At 51.2% G+C, this 25,095-nt stretch overlaps 1 long non-coding RNA gene across 1 annotated transcript; it reads right to left on the bottom strand.

Annotated features, from left to right (window-relative positions):
* Window positions 1-177: 177 nt before the first annotated feature.
* On the bottom strand, window positions 178-12,326 carry LOC123606023. Its single transcript, XR_006716049.1, has 3 exons — window positions 12,081-12,326; window positions 3,708-3,709; window positions 178-190 (listed from the first exon to the last, which is right to left on the bottom strand). It is a non-coding gene; the product is annotated as an uncharacterized LOC123606023 (long non-coding RNA).
* Window positions 12,327-25,095: the final 12,769 nt, after the last annotated feature.

Genomic DNA, 25,095 nt, shown 5'->3' with positions numbered 1-25,095 from the left:
TCCATATACTCAATAAAAATGAAGACATATGTCCTTATATCATTATTCATAGCAGCATTAATCACAATAGTTAAAAGGTAGTTAAGAAGTCAAATGCCCATCAATAGATTAATGGATAAACAAAATTCAGTGTAGCCACACAATGATGGACTCTTCCTCACCAATAAAAAGGGATATGGTGCTGGTGAGGCTGGACAGCTCAGTCGGTTGAGTGTCTGACTCTTGATTTTGGCTCAGGTCATGATCTCACAGTTCATGAGTTCGAGCCCCGCATTGGGCTCCACACTGATAGCCTGGAACCTACGAAGGATCCCCTCTCCCCCTCTCTCTCTCTGCCCCTGCCCCACTTGTGCTCTCTCTCTCTCTTAAAATAAATAAATAAACTTAAGGGAAAAAAAAAAAGGAATATGGTACTGATACATGTCACAGCACAGATGAACCGAACAGACTATGCAAGTGAAAGAAACCAGTCACAAATATGAAAAAATGCAGAATAGGTCAGTCAGAGAAAGTAGCTTAGTGATTGCCTAGAGCTGGCAGTGGGGCGATAGGGATGGGGAGTGAGTGCTAATGGATGCAGAGTTTCTTTTTTGGAGGGATGAAAATGTTCTAAAATTAGATGGTGGTAATAGTTGCACAATTCTGTAACTATGCTAAAAAACACTGAATTGCACATTTTAAATGGATGGATTTTATGGCATATGATTATATCTCAATAAAGCTGTTTTTTTTTTTTACAACTCAAGTAAGTGGCTGAACATGAAGCATGCTGGACAGGACATGCTCTGGGGGCTTTCTGCAAGCTTGTTACTGCCCTCACCCCCACAGCTTGCCTCTTGAATTGGGCAACTCGCCCCTTGCCACCCCATGCTGCCAGCTGTCCTGAATGCGTAACAAAGGGTCATCGGAACGAATTTGGTGTCCAGGCTTTGCTCACTGTGGCCTCGTTTGCAGGAAAAATTGTTGGCCGTCTTCCTCGTTGTTTGTCTCTCTAGGCTCCTGAACTATCTTTTCTGGTTCATTTATCCATTTTGTTTAGTCATCAGGCATTTATTGAATACCTACTGTGTACTAGGTTCTGTTCTGGTCATGAGAGAGATTCAATCCAGTCCCTGACCTTTAAGAGTAAACATTTTGTCATGGGAACAGACTCAGAAAGGGAAACATGGAATCTGATACAATACATCTGGCCACGTATTTGATGACTATTTATTGAGTGCCTACTACATACTGGACCTGTGTTGGGGACTGGGGACATCATGGTGCCAGAGAAGCAGCATAGCCCCGACTCGGGTGTCCAGACCACAGCTGCACCGCCTGGGTTCAGGTCCCAGCTCTGCCACATGACCCTCCTGTAAACTGAGGATGAAAATAGAGTCTATGTTCTAAGGCTAGTATATGTGAAGTTCCTTGAACAGCACCTGGTGCCTACTAAGGACCAGATAAACGTCAGCCATCACCACGAATGTCACTTTTAGTTCTGCTAGATGTGGACAGTCTAGGGGAAGCAGGGGAGGTCCCAGTGGGTCAGGCAATGGTGGACAAAGAGTATAGCAAGCAGAGGGGATGGCTTGGCCAGGAGCCTCGGTGCAGGACGACTGTAGAGGCGGAATGGACAGAAGAGGTGGTGAGGATGAGAGACGAGATAGATCCTGCAGAGCCGTGGAGCTCCTGGTTTCCTCTGCACTGGCTCTGCCTGTACTCTGGGGGTTGGGGGGCCTCTCCCTCCAGAGCAACCTCACAGCCTTGAAGTCAGGGGAGTCCTCTGGAGCCAGCGCAGGGGGAAAGGGCCAGTGCACCTGGGTAGAGAGAGGCCGGGGTCAGAGCTGGATGCCAGCTGCTAAGGGTCCAGGCGGGTGGGAGGAGCTGGCTTCGTGGATTCCCTCCCGTCTATCGCCACAACCTCTATGAAGCTGGCATATCTTTAGCCCCACTTGACAGAAGAGAAATCTGAGACTCAGGGAAAGGAAGCACCTGGCCAAGGTCACACAGCCCTGAGTGGAGGTGCTGCTGAGGTTCAAGCCCACATGGATTTCCCTGAACCCCCCATCCTTAGCCGCCAAACGGGGGAGGAGGGCAGTGACTGCAGAGGCTGGAGATGTGGGTTAGGGTCAGAGTTAAGTTTTGCATTAGCTAGCGTCAGACTTCCTGTGAGCCCCGGGAAACCCTGCCCCTCCCTGGGCCTCAGTCTCCTTCTCTGCAAAATGAAAGCAGCAGAGACTATTCAAAAGCAGCTACACTCACCTACCAGGTGGCCCCGGGAGCACTTGAAAGGTCGAGTATTTGATGGTCAAGCACCATCCAAGTATCCAGGAAGGACGCTGTCTGTCTATGTGACCTCAAGCAAAGCCTTCTGCATTCCAGGCCTTGGGTCACAGATGGGGAAATGTGATTTCTGAGTCACTTTTGTCTGAGGTTTCCTGAAAATGTTCACCTGGGCTTCAACTTCAAGGGCACTTAAGTTAGTTTCAGGGTTACATCTGGAGGTGAAGCATACAGGCTGAGTAGGAGTACGGTTGCCAGATTTAGCAAATAAAAATAAAGGAAACCCACTTAAACTTGAATTTCATATAAATGCAAATCCTTGTTTAGTAGAAGTGGGTTCCCATGAAATATTTGGGATACACTTATACTAAAAATATGTCATTGTTTTTCTGAAATTCTAATGTATCGGGGCGTCCTGTGTTTGATCCCGCAGCCTTCGTGGGGGTAGGTTGAATGTCTGCCTGAGAGACACTGGTGTTGGTCTCTCTTCACCAGAAAAACATGGTCCCAAGAAGCCAGAGGCTTTGTGGGAGGGGGTAGGAAAATCAGAGGGAAAACATACCTCCCCCTCTAGCGTCCTCCTTTCTTCTGTTATTGTTCTGAAACTCACCCCTGCTGTTGGCTCCCTCAGCACTGGGGGCCTGAAGAGATGTGATGTAAGACTAGCCTTTATCTGATGGGCAAGTTCGGAATGGCTGTTGGGTGTTTGGGACCAGGGTATGGGTGGGAGGGGCAGGCAGCCAGGGGACCTAGCAGACTTCAGACCCCAAGTTACTTGTGACACCCTCTCCTGCCTGCCACTCTCCCACCATCACTGGAACCCAAAGAACACTGGGTTTGAGGACCACCCTACCTCCCGGGACACCCCATGCCCTGTGGTCTGGTCTGCACCTTGAGTGGGATCTCAGACCACTTCACAGGGACGAGGCCCTTCTCGCTGGGCCCTGTTTTCTTGCCTGGGAAATCGGGTTTAATTTCTCTGACCACTGCAGCTGGGGGAGATGGTTTCCCAAGCCCCTCGAGCGTGTGCCCGTGTGCAGTGCTGTGCCCCCTGCTCAGTTCCCTCTGTCCAGCCACACCGCCCGCCCTGAGTTCCTCAAATGTGCCCTGTTCCAGGGTTGGCTGCATAATCTGAGGCCCCCTTACTCCCATTCAAAAGAAAGGAATAAAGTATCATTAAAGGGACTAAAATATAAACCTCTTCCATTCTTCCTCCGTCTTTCTTCTTCCAGTCTGTTCTCTCTCCCTGTCATGGTGTTTTGTATTTGCCACTTAATGTCACACTCCCTTCAGTGCAGAGATGCTCGTGGGGTCTCACACCTGCACCTGGGGCTTTACCCCCGAACTCAGCACTCCTGCACCCACTGACTTCTGGGTTGCCTCTCCCATAGGCTGCCTGACCTGTGCCGTGCCCCAGACAGGAGTGGCAGACCAAGCTAGACATCTCCCCTTCCTCGGCCCGTCACCCCAACCCACTATGCGAGGCAACGCACAGGGTATTGTGCCTTCCTTGCTGGGGCAATGTCCTTCTGTACTGGGTACCTAGACCCCCTAGAGTAGCTTAGAGATGCCTCCTGGTGCTGCCAGCTTGGTGCAAGAATTCCCATTGCTTTGCCCTTCTCTGAGATGCTATGGATGTGTGATCCTGATCCTCTGTCTGCCAGCACCCCAGTGCCTGGCGGAAGATGTGTCAGTCACTGGGTGGGGCCTGGGGTGCTGGGAGTGGGGTCACGGGCGGGGACTTTTAATGTCCTGGAGCGATGGCAGGAGGTGGGACCACATGCCAGCGTGCCAGCCGAGGCTCCAAGTCCCTGATACACAAATTCAAAGACAAAATTATTATGAATTTCAAGGCAGCAATGGGGAGCTTTAAACACCAAGCGTGGGGCCCTTCTGAGAGGCTGCACGGGTGACACGTGGGTGAAGGCAGCCTTGTCCTGCTGCCTCCTGCTTCATGGAAGTTCGCATGGCTGCTCCCTCTGCTTGGAATGCTCTTCCCTCCCTTGCTTCCCTAATTCACTCGTACACACTCAGCACCTGCTCAGGTATATCCCTTCCCTGGAGAATCTGCACCAATCCGTCCTCCCAGACTGGAGGCTCGTGAGAGCAGGAAACAGATTTCATCCTCAGAGTACTCAGGGCCTGGCACAGAGAAGGCGTTCAGTAGTGAGGAATGAGTTAGGAGCTGAATGAGTGGCTGGGGGGGAAGAGAATGTGAGAGAGGTCTATACCAGGCAAGGGAGACAGCAAGGCAGCTGCCTGGAGGCATGATGAGCCTGGTGTGTTTGGGAGACTGTTATTCCCTGGGTCAGAAGGCAGGCGAAGGGCTGCTGGGAAATGAGGCACTATATCAAGCTGGGGTCAGACTGTCAAGAGCCTCGAATGCCATGCTGAGGATTCAGACTGTATCCTGGAGAGAGCAGAGTTCTCAGAGGGGACTCTGGCACTGGCGTGCTATGGTCACAGCTGTGCTGCGGACTGATTGGAGAGGGTAAGACTGGAGGCAGGGAGCCTGGTGGAGGCTGGTACAATTGTCCAGACCCCAGGCAGTGAGGGAGGAGTGAGGGCAGAGCCGTTCAGCCTCTGTCCCCTGTGCTGGGTCCCACACAGCCTAATCCTTTTCTCTGGCACGTTAGAATGAGGTGCTTAAACGTCACGGGGCCGCTGAGCCCCGTGCTATGGGATTATTGTATGCTCGTGGACTCGGGCCCCGAGGAGGGACACACACCAGTGTGCAGCCACTGCTGAATCTCGTTGCTGCCACGTCCGATCTAGGGTCCGATCTAGGGTCCAGATTTAGCTCTGAGTCTGAAACCCCTCGCGCTCCTAGCACGAGAACTTTGGAGATCAGGCGGGGCCCTGGAAAAGGGAGTGTGGAGACAGACTGGCAGATGTCAACCCAGGAGAGTAAGTGATAATTCCAGGAGCAGTGCAGGTGCAGGTTCCCGTCCCAGTGTAAAGGTTTGCCCTTAGAACCAAGCGACACCCTAGACAGGCGGAGATGCTGCGGGTGGGGAGGGAGTCAACAGAAGGGGTGTGAGTGCCAGGCAAGGACACGGTAGGCAGTGGATCAAAGATCTCTGAGTTTATCCAACTCCCCCCCCCCCACCCCACCCCCCAGTTCCGAGTGACTTCTTGGTTTGGGAAGAGACCCTGACGAAGGGAGAACTACTGGGCTGGGCTGGAGACCATGGGCTAGACCATCCTGGTGCCGATTCTGGCTGGGGCACAGCTGGCCAGCCAGTGCCCAAGAGGACGGGGGAGTAACGCGCCAGATTCTGGTGGAAGCAGCAGGTAGTCGGTAACAGAGAGCTTGTTAAACGAGTGAGTTTAATAAGCGTGTGCTTCGGAACTGCCCGGCACCATGATGACGCCCAGAAGGACCAGGCAATCAGATGCTGCTTCTGCCCTCAAAGAGCTTCAGGTCTCCGTGGGGGAAACTCCTCAGTGAGCTACTCTGAAGGCAAAAGAGTTAATGCACTTCAGAGAAGTGGAGTCGGAGGAGGGTGGTTTCTTGGCTCTGCCGTGAGCAAGGGGAGGCCCTGGGCCTCAGGGTCCTGTCGTGCACTGGACCTGAGCAGGCATCCCCAGGCCCGATGGAGCATCAGAATCCCAGGAGCTTGTGACACACCCTTCGCTGGGCCCCACCCCCAGAGTATCTGATTCTGTAGGTCTGAGGAGGGGCCAGAAAGGTGCATTTCTAACAAGTTCCAGAAGCTGCTGTTGGTGGTCCAGGGACCCCACCTTGAGAACCAGCAGACTTGAGTAAGGACTTTTAGACATTGCTTTATGGGCATAACCTGTCCTTGTGAGATCCTACCAGAAGCTCTGAAAAAAAGGTGTACGGGCGTGGTCAGGGAGCGCAACACTGCCACCCACTTAGGTGACACATTACCCCCCCCACCCCACCCCCACCCCCCGCTATTTGTGCTCAGCAGCCCTGAGCTAGGCCCCAGGGACATCAACAGGGTCCAGACAAGGTTTGCTGCTGACAAGGTGGCCTCAGGTACAGACCCTGTGTGCCCTCTCTGGCCTCAGTTTCCTTCTCTATGAAATGGGTCATCGCGAGAGTGAGCAAGTCACAAGGCCGCAGCCGTAGGCAGTCTGGTCAGCATTTCTGCTGTCCGGGTTTCTCCCTACATCCTTGGGCGGCTGCGTCGGCTTCTGGTGCTCACAGCCAAGAATCTAGCCGGATTCGGCCCCCAACACCCCAAACCACAGGCATGTGCCGCCCCCACTGGGGAGGAGCAGGCCAGGGTTCATCTGGCCCCCAGGAGCCCCTGGCTTCTGGCTTTGGGGCAGGCCGAATATCTCCAGTTACAGAACCTCCCAGAGCAGTGGCTGTCTCAGGCCTGCTTCTGTCTCTGCCACTCCTTGCAAAGCCCCTCAGGCAAAAGCTATCACGGGGGTTTTGTTCGGTGTTTTGTTACCAAATTCTTCTTCTCTAAGAAAGAACCCACTGTGTCGGGCAACGCCTGGAGTCTGGCAGGGCAAAGGGTCATACCCCTTCCCCCACCCCACCCCCTCCATCCAGAGCTGCTTGCTGAGGGTAGAGACAGTTCCAGGGGCTTGGGTTTCTTCTCTCAAGCTCCCCTTCCTCCAGGGAGCAGTTTCCAAAAAGTCACCACAGTTCCTGATGCCCACGTCTTGTGCTTGGCATTCGAGGTCCCTGGAAGCCAATCCCTCCTCTTCCCTCCCTCTCCTCCCTGCTCCCCAGACCCGGCAGGGTTTCCACAAGCCAAAGCAGCCATATCTTCCACTCACAAACTTTCATTCCCACCTCCCAGCCTTTGCTGGGGCCGGGCCTCTCACTTGCCTTGCCCTCCCTTCATTCAAGAGTGACCTGCAGGCCCAGTGTGCCCATCACTGAGGTTGCCAGGATGCACGCTGTCAGTGCTCAGGCTGGGACTATCCCAGACAAATGGGATGAGTGGGTCACTTTAATTCACTCTATGCGCACCACATCAAGGCAGCCACTCTCCCAGAGCAGGGCAAGGACACAGACACAGAATGGAATAACAGTTCAGAGTCTAGCCAATCCAGGTAGACCTTGATCCGGGTCCTTGGTCCATAGCCACATAGCCTCCTCCTGGGTACAGTCTCTGTTCTCTGCTGCCCCATGCCTTGCTTCCTGGAGTCTGGGATCTGTTTTATGGAGCAAGTAGCAAATGTTAGGGAGGCCATGGAGGCAGAGACTGAGCCAGGAGAGGCAGCCAAGGGTGTGGGCAAAGTGTGGATTTGCAGTCTCTACCTCTTGCTGCTGTGTGACCTTGGACAAGGCACTTCCCTTTCTGAGCCCAGTTTCCCCAACTGTAGAAACAGCCTTTTGATACTATACCTTTAGTGGCATCAATAAATGGCAGACCAGATTATAATAAAGTTTAACTAGCAGCCCATAGCAGATAGAGGATCCAAAATCTTGCAGTCCAATGCCCTGTGTTCCCTGCATATTTGAGATATGAGACTGGGGGCCCCAGAATAGAGGAGAAGTCCTCTCCCAGGCACTGAGACCACCCAGGGAGTAAAGGTACAGCAGGGCTGGACTGACCTCATGACTCCTGGGATGGTCAGGAGAGGCCTCTTTGAGAAAGTGACCTTTGGGCTGAGACACAAAATCTGGGGGAAGAACATTCCGGGCAGAGGAAACAACCAGTGCAAAGGCCCTGAGGTAAGATCTAGCTGGATGTGTCTGTGGCTGATAGGGCTAGGGTAGGAGACAAGATCAGGGAGCCCAGTGTGGGTCAGGTCATGCAGATGTATGAGTGCAGCAGATGTGAGTCTAGAGAGATCATTTGACCCACCTGGGGTCACATGTCAAGCTCATGAGTACAAGGCTGAGGTGGGAGTCATGCGAGGTTGGGGCCCAGCAGAGGATGCTGTTTTTCTAGTGCTGGAGCCAGAGAATGCTGGGGTCCAACACCCCACTCAGCTAGGGCAGGGCAACTAGATCTGACCCAGATGCAGCCTCAGGATGGTGGCCTGAGCAAGGAGCAAGTACCAGATCCCTTGGATCTACAGGACTGAAGGCATAGAAGGGCCAGCTGCACTTTTGGTCCTGTGGACTGGGTTCATGTCCATAGGACATGTCAGCAAATGAGAGCAAAGGTCCCTGACTCCAGAGCCTCTGTTATCCCTGGAGATTGCATGTGACCCTGTGCCCACCATCCATTCATTCATTCATGCATTCATTCATTCATTCATTCATCCTTTTACTCTCTTATTTCACTCACTCATTCATTCACTCAAAAAACTTTAATGAAGAGCCAGGCTCTGAATCAGATCTTATTAATAGCCACATAGCCTTAGAACCCAACCAGACTCTTACAAACACACACACACACACACACACACACACACACACAAAACAAACAAAAAAACAAGAGGAACTTGTCCCTGGGAAAGGATCCCCAGAGGCGAGGACATTTGCACTAAGACTGCAGAAGGTCTGTTGGAGAGAGGAAAAGGCATCCTGGGCTTCGGGTACTGACTACAAGGGCACAGAGCTGTGAACTTGCATGGCTTTTAGTGTCTGGGACCAGGGCCACTTGGGCACAATTGCATCATAGGGTGCAGGGACTTGTGGGAGAGTAGGAGGGGACCAGTAGGTGTGAACAGGACCAGGGGGCTTGATGCCATGGACCCTGGGGAGCCACCGAGGGAGCCGTACCACTGGCTCCATAACTCCAGGCCATGTCCAAGCTGGCCCCAGGACCCCAGCACCCTGGCTTCCTAGCAGCTTGGCCACTTCTGCCTCTCCCTCCCGCCCTCCCATGAGCTCCAAGGCTGGACTCGTGTGTGTCTTTTCTCCTCCCATAGCCAATCCCCATAAATCACCCTGCTCATCCCTGAGTTATTTTTTCACCGTGGAGATATAACCTTGCACATGCTTGGCCTGGAGCCACCCATTTGCTGGAAGGAGATATCAAGGCTCACATTGCTCAGGGCCCTCCTAGCCTATCGTGCCCTAGCAAAGCTGGGAGGGGCAACTAAGCTGGGAACATTCCTACAGTTCGGTCATTAAACATGTACGGAACAAGGGGCCGGACCCATTGAGGGGCTCAATGCCCACTGATTACATCAAGAGACCAAGACGGGGCTCATCCTCTTCCCCAATTTATAGTTCAAGTGAGGTAAAGAAGGTCCTCAGAGGACCTCCGTCATTCAGAGGCTGAACCTTTAATGTCTTCACATTTGCTTCTTAGGCCCCCCACTTTCCTTTCCCAGTTTAGCAGGGTCTTGTCCTGGCTGAAGTAACAAGGGTATTAATGTCCACTGAAGCATCAGCTGAGAAAGAGAACGGTGAGAGATCACGAAGTGTTAACTGAGAAGTAAGGCGTTTAGCTGAAAACAAAGATGTTAGTTGCTAATTAAAACATTAGTCAAAAAGCAAGGAGTTTGGGGTGCTTGGGTGGCTCCTTTGGTTGGGCGTCCAATTCTTGATTTCGGCTAAGCTCGTGATCTCACAGTTATGGGATCGAGCCCCTCGTCTGACTCTGCATTGAGCATGGAGCTTGTGTAAGATTCTCTCTTTCTCTCTCCCTCTGCCCTTCTCCTCAGTTCACGCCACTCTTTCTCTCAAATTAAAAATTGAAAAAAATTAAAAACAAGGAGTTAAGTGGTCACCAAGGTGTGAGCCCATCTTCCAGATACTGGCTAAAATTTAGGGATGGTGAATAACTCAAGTGTTAGTTGATAACTTAGATGTTGGCTGAAACACTAAAACAGTCAACCGTAACTAAGATTGAAACTAAGATATTAATTTAGAATTAAGGTTTTCCTAACTCGGTAATGAAATGACTACCCAATTATTGAGGCAGAAACTCTAAGGGATATTTGTACACCAACATTCATCTCAGTATTAGTCTCAATAGCTAAAACACGTCCGTCGATGGATAAATGTGGCATGTGCTCACAATGCTCACAAATCACAATGTGGCGTTCTCTCACAATGGAATATTCAGCCTCGAAAAGGAACAAAATTCTGACACATGCAGAGCATGGACAAACCTTGAGGACATTATGCTCAGTGAAATAAATAAAACTCATAAAAGGACAGACACTGTATACTTTAATTTATATGAGGTCCTTAGAGTCAAAGTCATAGAGACAGACAGCAGGATGGTGATTACGGAGGCGGGGGGAGGGGAACGGAGAGTTAGGGTTTAATGGGGACATAGTATAGGAAGGTAACAAAGTTCTGGAGGGGCGCCTGGGTGGCTCAGTTGGTTAAGCATCTGACTCTTGATTTCGGCTCCGTCATGATCTCACAGTTCATGAGACGGAACCCTGCATCAGGCCCCACACTGTCAGCATGGAACCTGCTTGGGATTCTCTCTCTCATTCTCTTTCTGCCCTCTCCCTCTTGTGCATGCTCTCTCTTTTTCTCTCTCTCTGTCAAAATAAATATACAAACTTAATAAAAAGTTCTGTGGATGGATGGTGGGGATGGTTGCACAGCAGTGTGAATGGACTACTGGCACTGAACCACACTCCCAAAGTGGTTAAAATGGCGAATTTTATATTATTGTGGTATCTTCAACCACAATAAAAAAAATGACAACCCACATGGGTGAAAGGAAAGCTATAGGGTGGCTAATAAGCACATGAAAAGATGCTCAACATCACTAGTCATCAGGGAAGTGCAAGTTAAGCCACCATGCCATCCCAGCACATACCCTTTGGAACTCAAGTCAGAGCGACAGGTCACATCAAGTGTAGATGCAGAAATGGAACCCTCAGAACTCTCTTGCATGCCTAGTGGGAGTGTGAGATGGCCCAATCTCCCTGGAGAACAGCTAAAAGTTAAACATCCGTTCACCATTTGGTCCAGTGGCCCGGCCCCTGGTGGGGGGTGGGTACCCAAGAGAAATGGAAACATATGGCCACACAAAGACCTAGACTCAAATATTGCTAGACTTTTAATTTTATTATTAAACTCCAACCTGGAGACCACCCAAATGTCTCTCACACAGTGGTCCATCCACAAAGGATCACTACTGACAATAAAAGGGAATCAACTACGGGGCACCTGGGTGGCTTGGACGGTTAAGCATCCAACTCTTGGTTTCAGCTCAGGTCATGATCTCAAGGTTTGAGCCCCAATTTGGGCTCTGTGCTGACAGTTCAGAGCCCATTTGGGATTCTCTCTCTCTCCCTCACTCTCTACCCCTCCCTTGCTTGCTCTCTCTCTTTCTCTCTCTCTTAAATAAATAAAAAAAAAAAAGACAAAAGGGAGCCAACTACTCTTTGCACAACATGAATGAACCCTGAAATCATTTTGCTGAGGGGGAAAGGCTAGGCTGCAAATAATGCACATTGAGTGATCCCATTTACATGAAAGTCTAGAAAGGACTAATCAAATTGATAGTGACGTGAGGGATAGAGGCGGGAATTGTCTGCAAAGGGACAGAAGGGTAATGTTTTGGGGGGTGATGGATACGTTTTGCATCTTGATTATACCATTCACTACATGGGTGTACAAGCCTTTGTCAAAACTCAGCAGAGTATAAACTTAAAAGCAATATGTATTGTGTGTCTCCCTCACCAAATTCAGATGTTGTGCTCCTAACCCTCAGACCCTCAGAATGTGACTATACTTGGAGAGAGGGCCTTCAAGGAGGTGATTAAGTTAAAATGAGGTCTGAATAGACATTCTTCCAAAGAAGACATACTGATGGCCAACAGGGACATGAGAAAGTGCTCAACATCACTCATCATCAGGGAAATGCAAATCAAAACCACAATGGGATATTACCTCACACTCATTAGAATGGCTATCATCAAATAGACAAGAGAACACTAGTGTTGACAAAAACGTGGAGAAAAGAGAATCCTTGTGCACTGATGGTAGAAATGCCAACTGATGCAGCCACAGTGGAAACCAGTATGGAAGTTCCTCAAAAAATTAAAAATAGAACTACCCTGTGATGCAGCAATCCCACTTCTGGGTGTATATCCGAAGGAAATGAAATCACTACCTCAAAGAGACACGTGCACCCTCATATTCACTGCAGCATTCTTCACAATAGCCAAGGCACAGGAACAATCTAAGTTTCCTTCAGTGGCAGAATGGGCAAAGAAAATGTGGTGTATAGATACAGTAGAATAATATTTGGCCACAAAAAAGGAAATCCTGCCATTTGTGACAACATGGATGGACCTGCAGGACATTATGCAAAGTGAAATAAGTCAGAGAAAGGCAAATGCCGTCTGGGCTCACTTATGTGGAGTGTTAAGGAGTCAGACTCACAGAACCAGAGAGGAGAAGGGCGGATGCCAGGGTCCAGAGAGTCCAGGATAGGTGAGATGTTAGTCAAGGGCACAAACGTTCTGTTGCAAGAGGAGTACGTCCGGGGGATCTAACGTGTAGCCTGGTGACTGTAGTTAACAATCCCGTACGGTATACTTGAAATTTGCTAAGACGGTCCCTCTTAAATGTCCTCGCCACACACAAAAAAGAGGTAACTATGAGGTGATGGATGTGTTGATGGACTTTACTGTGGTGATCATTGCACAACATGGACAAATAGCAAATCATTATGTTGTATACCTCAGACTTGTACAATTTTACTTGTCAGTCATACCTCAGTAAAGCTGGGGGGGAGGAGTAAGATGAGGTCGTATGGGTGGGCGCTAATCTAATAGGACCGCTGTCCTTACAAGAAGAGGAGATCGGGACACAGACACAGACAGAAGGATGACCATGTGAGGACACAGCGAGAACAGAAGCCTGAGAAGAAGCCAACTCTGCCAACACCTTGGTCTTGAACTTGCCAGCCTCCAGAATTGCGAGAAAATAAACTTCGGTTGTTTAAGTCCCCCCGTCCCAGGTCTATGATACTTGTTCTGGCAGCCCCAGTAAACGAATACATTTTACTCTATGTAAATTATAGCTCTATAAAACAAAAGTGAAGGGAAAAGAAAAGACGAGCAAGGTTCCGTGATAACTGGATTACACGGCAGGTCTTCAGGGCTCGTGCGTCCCCACACTCGGGTCTGCTCCTCGTGAGCCCTCCATAAATGCAATAAATGCCAAAGTCCTGGCTGCCACCAAAAGCATGAAGTGATCATCGTGGCACTCCCTTCCTTTCTCCGGGAGATTCTGGAATTTTTAAAAGCCTCTCCAACAGAGACAGAAAGTAGCATATGGTGGCTGCCAGGCACTGGAGGGGGGAGGGGGGATCGGGGAGTTAGTGTTTCCCGGGTGCAGAGTTTCAGTTTGGCAAGACGAAAAGAATTACGGAGACGGATGGTGGTGATGATTGCAGACAACATTAGGGACTGTGGTTAACGCCACAGAACTGCACACTTAAAAAACGGTTAAGACGGCACATTTTATGTCATGTGTATTTTACCATGAGTTTTAATATTGAAGGAAAAAAAAAAAGTTTCTCCAGTCCAGAGCAATACCTACTACGTGCCAGACTAGATATGTAATAGTGGCCAAATCACCCGGTGGTTTTTGAACACTGTGAGGCTGTTTTTTTCACCTGCATTGTACAGGTGGGGTTTCTGAGGCTCAGAGAGAAGACGTGACTTGCCAAAAGTCACACAGTGAGTTGGCCCGATGGCCCGATGAAAGCCGTTGTTCACACACGGGTGGCTCAGTTTTCCATGGGCTCACCAGTTCCCTGGGCAAGTGCCCAGATCCTTTCAGAAGAGGTAAGTTCCTCTACACCTAGCTTTGTTGGGCTTTGAGAGGCCTAAGGCAGGTGTTATCTTTCAGGGCGGTGGGGTTCCTTCACTTAGCCAGGAGGCTGCATGTGGACACAGGCACCAGGGAGGCCAGGGAAATGGCCTGGAAGGTGGGCTGGACTGTCCCACCCCGCCGTGGGGGGGGAAGCTGGTTAGTGACTTGCAAGCCCAGGAGGTGTGCCCTGGGGGGTGGGGGTCACGTCCCTGAGACCCGGGGAGATGTGGCCGTGGAGGAGAGGGCTGTGGTAGTGTGGTCTGGGTGGCTGTCTGGCTGTGGCCTTGGGCGTTTCTCTCTGACTGCCTTTTCCTTATTTCATTTCACGTCTTCTGGGCAGGCGGTCCTGACCCCAGCAGACTGGGGGCGCCTCTGGCTCCCACAGCCCACTGGCCACTCACACCTACTCTCAACTGTCTGTGGACCTTCCTCCTCCCCCCAGATTGGGAGCTCCAGGACGCAGAGCCCGCGCCTGCCTTCCGCCGAGCCCCCAGAGCCAGCCACACTCAAAGGGGGGCCAGACAGTGAAGTGGAACAAGCACACAAGCTAGCGTCACACCTGCATTCAGCTCCCAGCTCACCCAGCCGCTCGCCGTGGGACCCTAACAAGTCACCACATGCCTTGGAGCCTCAGTTTCCACTTTGGTCAAATGGGGCCAACGAGGATTGTCTGCCTCTCTAACTGCAGATGACATGACATGGTTCAGAGGCCCTGGGACTCCCTTCCTCAAGAGTCCCACAGTAGGTGGGGAAGGCAGGCCAGGACGGCCTGGGCCCAGGGGTGGGACTCTGCTGGAGAGAATCCCAGTAGGCTTCAGGGAGGAGGACACTCCTTGAGCAGGGCCTTGAACGACACCACTGGGAGCAGGCATACTGAGAATCATAGTGACAGTGAGGGCAGACATTTCTTGAGGACGTACCCTCTGCCAGACACAGTTCTAAGTGCTTTTGACAGATTCACTCATCTGAACCTCAGGATAACTCTTAAATGTACTAACTCTCATTAGCCCCCTTTTATAGAGAAGAAGGCCAAGGCACAGAGAAGCTACATAACTTACCCAAGTAGGAGTTGGCCAAAGTAGGGCTTAGCAAGTAAAGGGGACAGCCTGGAGGAAGGCACAGAGACGGGAAACGAACAGACCGGTGCAAGGGGAACTGGTGGTAGGTTGGCGCGGTAGTGGTTCCCGTGACTCACCCCTCCCTGGATTTTCGCCCTGGTGTAACCCCCTCCCACACTGGCTCCGGCTTGGCCAGGTAACTTGCCTCAGCCAACAGAACATCGGCAAGCGTGACATAAGCAGACATTTAGAAAGAGGGATGCCCAAGGCACACTAAGACTTGCTCTGGGAAAGCTGCATCCAGCGGAGAAGCCCAGGCTAGCCTCCTGGAGGCGTGTGGCTCGGCCAACAGCCACCACACCAGGCCTCAGGGATGTCATCTTCTACCATCCGGCCCCAAGGTGTCTACAGCTGCCTGAGTGAGTCCAAACAAAACCGCAGAAGTGCCCAGCTGCACCCGGATCAGATGGCAGAGCTAAGAAAGTGGTTGCTATTTTAAGCCACTAAGTTTGGGGATGGTTTTGATGCATCAATAGATCATTAAGACAAACTTCTGAGTGTCTGGTGCCTAAACGGAAAGGGACAGGCAATGCCATACAGTGTGACATAACAGATGACTGGAAGGTGGCCTGTCCTGGGGAGCATCGTGGGAAGAAAAGACTTTTTAAAGGAGAAATTCTGGGGCTCGGGTTAGCCAACATGTGCCGCCCCCTGAGGAGGTAGTGGGGGTTTGTACCCTCCTCTGAATTCTGGACCCTGAAAAGAACCCTAGCCTAGCGTCCCACATCACTATTTCCAAAGCACCCAACTACCTTCAAAGGCTGTCCCATATAGCACCGGACATGAGCCCAGGCACACAGTAGGTGCTTTAGAAATGGTCACATGATAGAGGATGCATGGGTCCTCGCGTCCCCACCCTGTACCCTGAGCCACTGTGGAAACACTAGATTTCAGCAGCCTTGTTATTCAGGGTGTGTCCACCCCTCCAATGGATGGAGTGTTCTCCTCCTTCGTTAGGCTGAATCTGGTGTTCTGCCCCCCTCCCATGTTAGGCGGTCCCCAAATCTCCCTGTGGAACGAATTGGGGCATACGTCCACCCTTGGAATGGATGACTGTAATGTGACTCCCCATTTAGATTACGGGGAATGTCCACCTACTCCCTCACACTGGATAGGAGCAGCCCACCTCCCCGTTGGGACTGGGAGCTCCTTGACAGTAGGGTGTCCACTTCATCCACCCCCGTGGCCCCACACCCAGCGTAAGACCTGGCCCCAAGACTCTGCGGCATGAGCCTCTGTTTTTCAGGAGGGCCTCCAGCCTCCACTGCCTGATCTTTCAGTGTCTGTCTAGAGCTTGGAGTCCATGCGTGATGGTCAGAAAGAGGGACAGACACACAGCCTGCTTCCATTTTCACTAGTTTCCTCTTCCTCGTCCCTCTCTCCTCCCCAGCATGTTTCTTGCACCCATTTCACAGAACGTGAAACTGAGACCCACAAGTGATGATGGATGTGCTCAAGTTGCCGACAGGCAGTGTGGGATGGAGCCAGGACTCAAACTCAGGTCCATCTGGCTGCAGGCCCAGAATTCCTGAGAAGCACACCGAGAGCCACTGTGCAGGAGGGAGACTGTGCTGTTTGCCAGGGTTCCTGGGTGAGGCTCAGGAGCCAGTCTTGAAACGCTGCCTGGAGAGGGCCCCTCTGGCAAGGCTGTGCATCTAGGCAGGGCCTCCGAGGACCACCCGAGGAGGGCTGCAGGAGTCCCTCCAGACCCACAGGGACTCACAGGCCCTGCAAAGAGCCCTGGCCCAGGAGGCACACACAGCTAGAAGCCAGTCTTGACTCTTTGGCTAACTAGCCACCTTGTCTCAGTTTCCTCATCCATACAATGGGGACAGTAATACCCATCTGAGAGCAAGGTACTAAGTGCCTGGTCCATAGTAAGTGCTCAGTAAACACGAGTTCCCCTGCCTCAAGGAGCCCGCATCCCACCTTGGTCTCCCTTCCTCCTCACTCACACAGGTGCCCCCCCCCCATTTCCTGGGTCAAATGCCAGCCACAAATGTCGTCCTCCTTTGACTTACCCAAGGCAAGTTGGAGTTGGCCATAAAATAGAACAAAATACCAGCAAGGAAAAAGAAAAAAAAAAAAAAAACAACTCAGAATAAACAAGCCCCCAAGGCTCGATGCCTCTGAGTGACACGTGAGTTGGGGGTCACTTGGACAGCCATGACCATCCAGCTCACCTTCACTCCAGCCGTCAGGGGTGGAGAGGACCGGAGGCCACCCCAGGGTTCTGAAGCTGCCAGCCCTGCCCTTCATCCAGGCTCCACTTTTTGGTCAGTGTATGACCTTCGGAGAGCTGTGTGGCCTCTCTGTGCCTCACTCTCCCCATCTGTGAGGTGGGCAGAGAAGTAGCCAAACTTGTCTGCCTAATAATCTTATTTGCCTGTTAAATGTTCCACTGAAGGTAGAGCATCTAGCACGGTGTGAAGCCGAGTTGGGCTTTTCAAGAGGGTGCTGTCGGTGTTCTTCCACGATAGGTGGACACCATGGGGAAATTCAATGCTGCCAGAGACCGGGGCACCCCCAGTCCACAGCCCCTTCACACTCCACAAGAGCTATAAGCACAGCCAAAAGATTGGGGGAGCCTCTCCTTGGCCCCCCAAAAGCCTGCCCAGAGCCCTGCACCCACTGGGTCCTTTGCCAATTGTAGCATGTCAGCTTTGGAAGTTCTTCTAACCCAGTGGTGTTGAACTTTTTTTGTGATAAGAATTTTTAGCCTCAGATCTCTTTCTTCAAACGAATTCTTACAGAGTAGCCCGTTGGGTAAAAAACAGCACAAGGTCCCACGTTCTGTCAGTTTGCTCCTCCTCCCCCTGCCTCCAGACACCCCCAGACCCCCCGCATGAACCATCATGTGTAAATCCCTGCCACAGCACAGTAGTAATGACACCTCCTGCATTAATAGTGCGCCTGCTGTGTGCTCTGCACTGCCCGAACCTGTTGTCTCCATCCCCTGCACTTTCCAATCACAGTCAGAGAACTGACACCTCATTGTATTCCATCACCCAGGTGGGAAGACTAAGTTAGCCAAGGTCACCCGGCTCCTGTGGGGTGGATGAGATTCCCACCGAGGCCTGCCATGAGCTCCTTCTACTGCCCCACATGAGGCATGGAGAAACTGAGGCCCAGAGTGGGGGAGAGAGCAGTGACTTCCTGAGGCCATACCCAAATCTGCTGAACCTGGGTCAAGACCAGTGTGATCGGGGTGACTTCTCGGCTGGTCATCTGCCTGTGGGTCCCTGGGTGGGGAGAATTTGCTAGGCCAGGATTTACAACTGTCCTAGACTTGGCCTTGCAGCAGATTAACCTCCAGAGCAGCTGAGTTTTAGGGTGTCTGGGGCTGAATGCTGTCATTGCTTTTCACCCTGAAACTCAGCTCCAAGGCATCTGAGGGTGGCTAGGACAGAGGGATTATCATGTCTAACCCTCTTGCATACAGATAGGGAAACTGAAGCCCGGCCTTCCAGCTGGCAGCCAGTGGCTTTCCAATGGGCATTCTCTGTCACCACTATTTTATGTGTGACACTAGTGACAGCATCCTCTTAACAACCCCAGCAGTCAAGGAAGGGGCAGCATTTATTAAGTGCCAACTGTATGCCTATCCTGCATTAGCATTAGTTACTAGGATGGGAGTATGGTTGGCACAGATATTATATTGGTGCACAACATAGTGATTCAACAATTCTATATGTTACACAACATTCACCACCATGACTGTGGTCATCATCTGTCACATACAACATTACTGCAATATCATTGGCCATGCTCCCTATGCTGTACTTTTCATCTCTGTGACTTCTTTGTTTTAAATTGGAAATTTTCACTTGTTAATCCCCTTCACCCGCCGCCACCCCTTTCCCCCTGGCAGCCACCAGTTTGTTCCCTGTATTTATGAGTCTGTTTCTGTTTTCTTGTTTGTTTTGTTTTTTCCTAGATTCCACATATAAATGAAATCGCATGGTATTTGTCTTTCTCTGACTTATTTCACTTAGCAGAATATCCTCTAGGTCCATCCATGTTGTTGCAAATGGCAAGATGTCATTCTTTTTTATGGCTAATATTCCATTATATATATATTTCTGCATACACGCACACACATATTCACCACGTCTTCATCCATTCATCTCTTAATGGACACTTGGGTTGCTTCCATATCTTGTCTATTGTAAATAATGCTGCAACGAACATATATCTTTTTGCATTAGTGTTTTCGTTTTCTTTGGGTAAATACCCAGTAGTGGAATTACGACGGAGGAATAAACGGAGGCTGTTTTCCGAGAAGGCCTCCAGCCTCCACTGCCTGATCTTTCATTGTCTGTTTAGAGCTTGGAGTCCATGCGTGGTGGTCAGAAAGAGGGACCGACACACAGCCTGCTTCCATTTTCACTAGTTTCCTCGTCCTCGTCCCTCCCTCCTCCCCAGCATGTTTCTTGCGCCCATTCACAGAACACGAATCTGAGACCCACAAGTGATAGTATTTCTATTTTTAAATTGAGGAACCTTCATACTGTTTTCCATGGTGGTTGCACCAGTTTACATTCCCACCATCAGGGCACAAGGGTTCCTTTTTCTCCAAAACCTCACCGACACTTGCTTCTTGTCTTTTTGTTACTAGCTATTCTGACTAGTGTATAGGTATATTTCCAACTATCATCTCCTTTGCTCTGCACAACGGCCCATCTAGTAGAAGGGGGAACTGAGGCTCTGAGAGGGAAAGTGACTTGTTCCTTCCCAATGCCATGGAACTCACAATAGGTGTGGCAGTGTGAGGAAGAGGGAGGGGGTAATTTATAACTCTGGAGACACCCACTAAGAAGCTCTCCACTCCCCACCAAACAGAATGTGGACTCTCCCACACATAATATATGCCTGTGGAATGTGTGGAGGAATGGATGGATGTCAGGCTCATTGGTGGTGCTCTGCAAGGGTTTATTGAATGAGAGGATGGATGGATGGATGGATGGATGACTGTCCATAGGGCACCTTAGTGGCTCCAGGCCACTGACCCTAGAGAGGAGGCCTGGAGAAGTCTGCTTCTGTGCCCCCAACACCATGCCCCCAATTCTTTCCACCTTTTTATTCCTCCAGGGGAGCCAGCTGCCCACCTCCGTTTCTCCTTTGAAAGTAATTGTTTCTGCTTCCCTCTGTCTCTTGCCTCTCAGAGCTAGTTCCATGATGCATTCCTTCAAGGACAACTCTTGACTGAGGATTGAGCATGGATTGGTTCCTTTCTAGGGGAAAGGTTTACACTTTGAAAGGGTTAGTCTTGAGACAATTGAATCTGAGGACTTGGCATGCGGGATTGAGGCTCAGCCTGGGGCTGGACTTAGGACTCAGTGTGTAACCAGGGGAAGGGCTTAGCCCGGGGAATCGGTCAGCCAGGGATGAAGTTAGGGCTCCGTGTACAACCAGGAGCAGGGCTGTCTTTGACCAGATCCAGGGCTCAGTTAGGAGCTGGGGTTAGAACTGAAGACTCAGTCTATAACTTGGCTTAGGATTCAGCTGGGTTAATGTTTGGGATCAGACAAGGATAAAGATCAGGTTTGAGTGTATAGTCATGATCAGGGCTTAGTTCATTCCATGAACCAGGATTAGGGATTCGTCTATGGTTAGCATCAGAGCTCCATGTAAAACCAGGATCAGTCCTAATTCTATGGCCAGAACTAGGGCTCAGTCTATGACCCGAAACCCAGTTCTGTCTATGACCAGAGTCAAGGCCCAGGTTTTGACCAGGAACAGTGCTCAGCTTGGAACTAAGGTCAGGGCACAGTTTATTTTTAGGGTCAGGGCCCAGGCTCTGACTAGGGTCAGGCTTCAGTCTGTGACCAGGGTCAAAGGCAAACCTACGAACAGAACTAGGGCGTGTTTGAGGGAGAAATTCAGGCCTTAGGCTACAGCTAGGATGGGGGTTCAGTCTGGAACCAGGGCTGGAGCCAGAGCTCAATCTGTGACCAGGGTCAGGGCCCAGGTTATGATCAGGATCGGGGCTCAGTTTATGTCTGAGGCTATGTTTATAACCAGGCTATGACTGGGGGGAGGAGTCCGTCTGAGACTGTGATCAGGGCTCAGCCTACATCTGAGTTTAGAAGCTCTTCCATGGATTCCTAGTGACATAAAAGATTGAAGACAGCTTCCAAAACCACTTAGCTCCCTCCCCAAATTTGGACCCCCTGGAGCCAACTGAATTTTTCTTCTGTTCATTAAAAACCTAGCTTCTTTCTAGCGGGTGCTGTCCTAGTACATCCCACACCACCAGGGGAGCTGCCTCAGTGCCTCCACCCAGACTCTGTCTCCCCCATCCCTGCCAGGGAGCCTCCTGGCTCCAGGGCTATTAAGGGAGGAATCTGTGGGAAGAAGAGGGTAAACAAAATCCGTCACGCGGGGCCGGGGCAGGCGCCCGATCCTCCCTGTGGCTCCACCAGCTGACTCCGAGGGAAACCAGCAGCACTGAGCCAGTGATGTTGACGGGAGACTTAATGAAATCCAGAGGGAGGGGCCCTGGCAGGGCCCACCTGGAAGGAGGCCCGAGATGGTAATTAAATTAATTCTGGTATATGTCCCAACAAGCGCAGAAGCAAGAGCTGGGGCCAGGGTCCGTTTGCCCAAGGCTCCAGGAGTTTGTCATAATTACAGGGAAAAATAAGTTTCAGAACTTACATAACTCCACTGCTTGGGCCCCAGGGGTTGGGCCCAAATTGTTTTTCTTTTCCAGGAAATGCATATACGACAAAGTTGCACCTGCATACCAGGGTCACCTCCGTGGGTCACAGGACATGAAAGAACACAGAACGACAATTTAGTTCTTATCCCCCTTTCTCAGATGAGGCAAAATGAAGCTTGCAAAAGCCTCTTGTCAGAGTTAGGTGATCAGGACATAGGACTATCAGCAAGGCCCAGAACCCGGTTATGCTGCTCCAAAACCTCTCTACTGTAGAACTGTGGGCAACCAGGGGAGGGAAAGATTCATTCTGCCTGAGAGAGAGGAAGGGGAGGCTCTGGAAGGGGGCCCTCCTTTAAGGATGAATTGGGATTGGCCAGGCTGAGAAAAGGAACCGCATAACAGGCAGAGGAAACAGCACATACAAAAGCACAGCCACTGGAAAGAGCATGGCATGATGGGAGGAAGGGGTCATCCTATGAGGCTGAGTGCTACCTCAAGGGCAGGGTGGGAAGAGGAAGCTGAGGCAGGGTGGCAAAGAGCCCCATACGACAGATGAGTAAATTGAGGCTCAGGTGATTTGAGACATCTGTCCAAAGCAACACAGCCAGAAAGTGGTGCAGCTGGGATTAGAACCCACATCTGTCAGGCTCAAAACTGCTTCCTTAAATGCGTTTCTTTCCTGCTTTACCTATCCCCCGGCCCCATGCTTTCCCAGCTTCCCAGCGCAGCTCAGCCTGGGTGCTAAAGCATGGAGATGCCCCTGGCCGTGGTGGAAAACCATCGGGGTCTCCAGGAAATGAGGAGGAACAATGGGACCACCAGCCCAGGAGCAGGGCAGCGGCAGGGGGCTGGTTGCTGACCCCACAGGGCTGTCTGCAGAGTGAGGAAGCAGAGGAGTCTAGGGACCCATGGTGGCAGGGGAGAAGGCAGTTCCTGAGAAGCCAGTTCCAGTCTTGGACAGGAAGTAAGCATCCCACCCAGGAAGATATATAGGCCAGGCATGGACAGGGAAGCAGGAGAAGCCACTTCTAGATTGGTCCCTCTGGAATCTGCACATCAAGTTCTCAGCCCCTGCTTCTCCTGGAAAATGCCATCCCTGGTGGTTGGCAACTGAGGGATGCCATCAAATGTAGCTCCTAGAAGAGGCCAGGCCTGCCCGAGGGATCTATTTGCTTTCAGAAGGTTTCCCTCTCCAGATGCTTTTTTTTTTAAATATTTTTTTAATGTTTATTTATTTTTGAGACAGGGGAGACAGCATGAACGGGGGAAGGGTCAGAGAGAGAGAGAGGGAGACACAGAATCTGAAACAGGCTCCAGGCTCTGAGCTGTCAGCACAGAGCCTGATGCGGGGCTCAAACTCACGGACCGTGAGATCATGACCTGAGCCGAAGTCGGACACTTAACCAACTGAGCCACCCAGGCACCCCCCTCTCCAGATGCTTCTAATACCTTGAAAACAGCACCTGAATGGAACCTGAAAAAAAAGTCTTTAGCTTGTGGAGACCTCTCTGTGGGGTTTTGTCTCCTCCCTCAGCTGGAGGCAAATAGACTCTATAGCACAGAGATGAGCAGTGACTGACCAGACATCACACAGCACAGTCCAGGTGGGCCTCCTGGAGAAGGGATGTGATCAGGCTCAACCCCCAAGGCAGGGCTCTCTCATTTGGGTCAGAGGGTCCTTGACGTCGCCCTTAATCAGGAATGAGAGTGTTTGTTTTCAGCTGAATATTTCCCCAACCGCAGACGAGACGGGACTGCACATTCCAGATTCCTGGCAGCTTGGGAAACTGTACTGTGGGTCCTGCCTGGTCACTTCTCCACCTCCTGGTGGCCTAGTGCCCACCCCCAAGGCCTTGGGGTCTGGCTGCCAGCTTGGATGAGAACACTACTTGTGGCAAAAGGTGCTGGCAATATCTTACTTCCTCTCCTTTCCCCGTTCTCCAGACTCCTCTGTTCCCTTCCCTCAGATCTCATCTCCACAGATGCTAACTTGGGTCATTGGAGTTTCACCAGACACAGTGAGGATAAGCATCTCAGGCAGGGGAACAGCATGTGCTGCAGCCCAGAGGCAGGAAAATGGTGCAGCCTCTTAGGAGAAGGTCTATGAGCCCGGTGGCTAAAGCATGGGGCTCCTGCCCAGCGAGGGGTGGATGATGAGACAGGGCTGGCTTGCTGAGGGCCCAGAGCACTAAGGACCTGTTCTATCTAATAGCATCATGGAGCCATAGAAGTTAAGCAGGGGAGTGCCAAGGTCAGAAACGTATCCCAGAAAGCACCCTTCAGTGGGGGTCGGTGGGGGTGGATTGCACAGGTGAGCATGTGGAATCCAGGAAATGAGGGAAGGAGTTGGAGGGGAAGGCCCAGCCCAAGCCCAAGCCAGGTTCAGGACCCTCCAAAAGATGACACAGGCAGAGCCACATCATCAACAGATACGGGGTCGACAGACATGCATGGTAAGGCTCCCATTTTACAAAAGAGAAAACTGAGGCTCAGAAAAAAGTGACTTGCCCAAGGTCACCTATCCAGGGAGTGATGGAGCACAGCAGACTCCAAATCGCACACTGTTTGTCTCTCCTACAGTCTCCTTTGCCATCTGTGCCCGGGACCTCTGAGGTGATTCACACCTCCAACCAGGGCCCTGGTCAGAGGGGACACATCTCCACCTCCATTCGCTCCCACCAGCCCTGAAGTGAGCTCCACTCTCCCGCACGGTCTGTTTCTCCCCCTCTACTCTTCGGTGGGGTTCACTTTGGGAAGTTCAGGGGTCTGCCTCCTTGCTTTCATCCAACTTAAATCTGCCCCTCCCTCTCCAGCCCCCTGTCCGCTGCTCACCTGGACAGCTGGGCAATTTTCTCCCCAGGCAATGCATCCCATTGACCCCATGCCCCCTACCATCTTAGCGACCCCGAACTGTGGGATGTCACCAAATAGACCACACACTGCCACACAGCCATGACGGCACATTGGCCATGCTATCTGTCTAGGTCACGTTTCCTCATGAACTTCTATTCATCCCTTGATACCCAAATGAAAACCACCTCCTCAGAGTTTGCGCTCTCAGACTGCTCCAGCCAGAATCGGTCTCTTTCCTCTCCAAACCCTAGGGAGGTGGCTTGTTTGCCTACCCCACCACCAGGGAAGGCCTTGGGGACAGAGCACCTGTCTCACCTCTGCCTCCTCAGCATGCTGAACAAGGCCAGGTATACAGTAGGTACTCAGTAACTGCCTACTGTAGCCGATTAGAGAGAGAGATGAATGAACGCTTAAGTGAATGAATGAAGGAATGACTCCGTGCTCACACCCCAGAAGCACAGATGGTCAAAGACAAGTTTCTAAGCCAGATCCCAGCTCTGCCTTTT

The sequence above is a fragment of the Leopardus geoffroyi genome, chromosome A2, assembly GCF_018350155.1.
Source record: "Leopardus geoffroyi isolate Oge1 chromosome A2, O.geoffroyi_Oge1_pat1.0, whole genome shotgun sequence".
Classification (NCBI taxonomy): Eukaryota; Metazoa; Chordata; class Mammalia; order Carnivora; family Felidae; genus Leopardus; species Leopardus geoffroyi.
This window is presented reverse-complemented; position numbering and strand designations above follow the sequence as displayed.